Below are 4,337 nucleotides of genomic sequence, written 5' to 3'. Positions count from 1 at the left end.
GGAGGCTGTGTGTTTCTAAAAATTTGTCCATTTCCTTCATATTTTCCAGTTTGTGTGCATAAAGGTTTTTGTAATATTCATAAATTATATCTTGAATCTCCACGGCATGAGTTGTAACTTCTCCTTTTTTGTTCCTGATGGAGCTTATTAGGGATTCTTCTTTTCTGTTTTTTGTTAGTTTAGCCAAAGATGTGTCAATTTTGTTTATTGTTTCAAAGAACCAACTTTTTGTTTTATTAATCTTCTGTATAGTTTTCCCATTGTCAATTTCATTTAGTTCTGATTTGATCTTAATAATTTCCTTTCTTCTGATGGGTTTGGGGTTGGTCTATTCTTCTTTTTCCTGTTCTTTGAGTCCATTCATTAGGTTTTCTATTTGTGATCTTTTTGACTTTTGGATATAGGCATTTATGGAAATAAACTTTCCTCTCAGGAATGCTTTGGCTGTGTCCCACAGATTTTGATAACTTGTGTCACCTTTGTCATTTAGTTCAAAGAATCTTTTGATTTCCATCTTTACTTTCTCATTTATGAAGGAATCATTCAGCATAAAGTTGTTTAATTTCCATGACTTTGTGTAGAGATGAGAGTTTTGTTGGGGTTGATGTCTGTTTTTATTCCACTGTGATCTCAGTGGAATAAATGGTGGTATGATTTCTATTTTTTTAAATTTTTTGAAACATACTTTGTGTCCTAGAATATGGTCAATCTTAGAGAATGTCCCATGAGCTGATCAGAAGAATGTGTATTCAGTGGTTTTTGGGTAGAATGTCCTGTAAATGTTAGTCAAGCTCATTTGTTCTAGAGTTCTGTTTAAGTCCATTATTTCTTTGTTAATTTTCTGTTCGGAGGATCTGTCCTGTGCTGTCAGTGGGGTGTTGAAGTCTCTGACTATTATGGTGTTGCAGTCTATCAATTTGTTAAATCAAGTAGAGTTTGCTTTATGAATCTGTGTGCACCTAAGTTGGGTGCATACATATTTAGAATTGTTATGTCTTCTTGTTGAACTGTACCCTTCACCATTACATAGTGATCCCCTTTGTCTTTCATTCCTTTTGTTGATTTAAAAACCAAGTTGTCTGAGATCAAAACTGCCACACCAGCCTTCTTTTGGCTTCCATTTGTTTGAAATATTGATTTCCACTCATTTACTTTGAGTCTAAATGCATCCTTGCACATTAGATGCATTTCCTGGAGACAGCAGATGCTTGGCTTGTTTTTTTTTACCCATTTGGCCAGTCTATGTCTCTTGAGAGGGGAGTTCAAACCATTCACATTTATTGAGAGAACCGATAAGTGGGGTGAATTACTGTTCATTCTGTTGGGTTGCATTTTGTTGCTTTGTTTTCTGTCTTGAGCCATTGTGGAATCTAGCCTTTGATCTTTAACTTTTGAGTGGTTTCACATTCGAGAGTGTTTTTTGTGCTGATCCTTGTGTAATTCTGTTTTGAGTACTTCTTGGAGAGCTGGTCTTGTCTTGGTGAATTCCCTCAGTCTTTGCTTATCTGAGAATGTCTTTATTTCTCGTTTATATATGAAACTTACTTTAGCAGGGTACAAGATTCTAGGCTAGGCATTATTCTGTTTCAGAAGAGTGAGAATGGGGCCCCAGTCTCTTCTTGCTTGTAGGGTTTCAATTGAGAAGTCTGGAGTTATTCTGATGGGCTTTCCTTTGTATGATACTTATTTCTTTCACCTTACAGCTCGTAGAAGGGCCTCTTTAGTGGATATTTTGGTCAATCTGATGACTGCGTGACGTGGTATCTTCCTATTTGCATTGAATCTCCCTGGGGTCCGTTGAGCTTCTTGTACCTGTATATCTAGATTTTTAGCAAGGCCTGGAAAGTTGTCCTCTATTAATTCTTCAAATAGCTTATCCAGCCCTTGAGTGTTTTCTTCTTCACCTTCCGGGACCCCTATCATGCTCAGGTTCGGTTTTTTCACATAATCCCACATTTCTTGTAGGCTTATTTCTTTTCACTTAATTTTCTGCTCGATTTCTGTGACTGACTTATTTAATTGGAAGGAGCTTTCTACAATCTCTGAGATACTTTCTTCTGTTTGATCTACCCTGTTCTCGAGGCTTTCCACGGTGTTTTGTAGTTCCCTGTATAAGTCCTTCATTTCCAGGAGACTGGTTTGATTTTTCTTTAGTATTTCAATTTCTTTAGTGAATTTTTCTTCCAAGTCCTGGATTTTTTTTGTGATTTCTTTGTGTTGGTGTTCCATTTTTTCTTGCATATCATTCAGTTTTCTTACAATCCATGTTTGAAATTCTTCCTCTGTCATTTTAGTGTTCTGAGTTTGGTTAATGTCCATTGCTGGGGAGCTGTTGTTCCTCTTTGGGAGTGTGCTTTCCATTTGAGTCTTCATATTTCCAGAGTTCTTTCGCTGATTCCTTCCCATCTGAATCAGTTGTTCCTTCTTGCCTTTAGATTTTCGTTTGGATAATGACACGTCCTGTTTAGTCTCTGAGCCAGTAGGTGGTGTTTGTGGGTGAGATTTGACCACACCCTTTACGAAGAATCAGTAGATGCAGTAAAAGGGTGTGCAGGATGACCTCCCTGTCAGTAGGTGGCAATTCCAGGGAGGAGCCCCGGGCTGTATTTGGGTCCTGTAGTTAGCTCTTATTCCTCTAGAGAGGCCCTCTTGTGCCTCGGGTGGTGGGTGGGGCTCTGGGATTTCCAGATGTGTCCTTATTCTCCACCTCAGTGGGGGAAGTGAGTCTGGGTGGGGCTTGGTTGGGTAAGCCTGCCCTCAGGCTCCACAGCTGCCGTTAGCAGGGTCAAAGGTCTACTCTTTTTTTCTGTGCAAAGCTGCTGGGAGGGGCTGAAATGGGTCCACTCAGCTGAAAGTCTGGGCTTGGGGGTTTGGGCTGTCCAAGACCCGCACTCTGGAGCAGGTCTCACTCCCCTCCACTCTCCCCGTCTCTGCGGCCTCTCCAGGGCCTCTGCCAGCAAGTGGGACCTCAGGCCGATGGATGTCCCCTGGCTGTGACGTGGTCCAGGAGGTTCCCTACCCAGGATCGCAGCCTGAGCTGGGTGCACAGTCCTCTTTTGGGAGGAGGGTTGCTGCTCCGGCATGCTGGTCTGCCCCTGAAGGCACACATTCCTCAGTAGTCTCTTTCACAGATCTCTCTTCTGTGCCCTGGGGCAGTACGATCGTTACCTGGGTGTATGGGGTTTAGTCTGCAGGCCTGTCCCCTGGGCCCTGGAGATCAATCCCTGACCCTGCCAGGGGGAGGGGTGCTTGTCTTGAATCACCTACAGGGTGCCCAAGCTGGATCAATTTCACTCCACCTCGGGATTTGCCCCGCTCTCCTGGAGTCCCCAGGCAAGTAGCACCTGGGATGGCTGGCAGGTAGGGAGCTCACAGTCTGAGTGCCCCTCAATCTGCTGTAGGGCCCCAAAAGGAAAGGTCCCATTCCTTGGAGATGCCTCCGTGTGATGGCTAAATTGTCTCTCTGGCACCCACGGGTAGGGAGGGGGAAGGAGAGAATGGAGGACTATGGTGTTTGCCGATAGGCTCGGGTCTTCGCCCGGGGAGATGCCCCGAGGGAGTTGGGAGCCCAGCGCTGAGTCCGCAAGAGCCCACTGCTCACTGGTGGCAGCCGTCTCTGAGCTGGTGTTGGCAGGTCTCTACAACCACTCAGGAGCCCACTAACAGTCTGAGATGCAAGGGAGGGGAAAATTATCATCTCCACCTACCCTTGTCACTGGTCTCGAAGCCTCTTGAGACCTTTCTCCTTCCAGTTCTCCTCTGCAACGTCTTCCTGTGGAGTCTCCTGTAGTTTCAGGCTCCCTTCCTTCTGACCCTCACCCGATCTATATTTCTCTGCTAGTTTATTTTTTTCTCTTTCTTCTAAAATTTGTCTTTTTTGCAGAGACACTCTGACTGGCAGCTTTTCTCATCTGCCATCTTGGCTCCTCCCCATATCTCTTAATTATGTCATGACGGCAAGTGCCCATCTTTTATTCCTTCCTACCCTTAACCATTTTTCCTACCCTGAAATACTTTGTTTCAGCTATATTGAACTACATGTGGTTCCTGACCTGGCTGCTTTTTACCTCTGTATTTTTTTCTAGTAGCCTTTATTTAGAATATCTTCCCCATGCTCATATGCCTGGAAACTCCACATCATTCTAATTATTCAGCAATTTGTGGATCAAGAAAACACAAAAATTTAAATGAAAAGATTGCTAAAAAATGAGAAAATCTGTCAAATATAAATAATAATATGAAACTAGTAATTTCAAAATTACTACCAAATATTTTCATTCATAAATGATTCAATTCTCAAACTTAAAAAATAATTTATCTCAGAAATATTTTAATGA

The sequence above is a fragment of the Propithecus coquereli genome, unplaced genomic scaffold, assembly GCF_000956105.1.
Source record: "Propithecus coquereli isolate 6110/MARCELLA unplaced genomic scaffold, Pcoq_1.0 Scaffold594, whole genome shotgun sequence".
In the NCBI taxonomy this organism is placed as follows: domain Eukaryota; kingdom Metazoa; phylum Chordata; class Mammalia; order Primates; family Indriidae; genus Propithecus; species Propithecus coquereli.
This window is presented reverse-complemented; position numbering follows the sequence as displayed.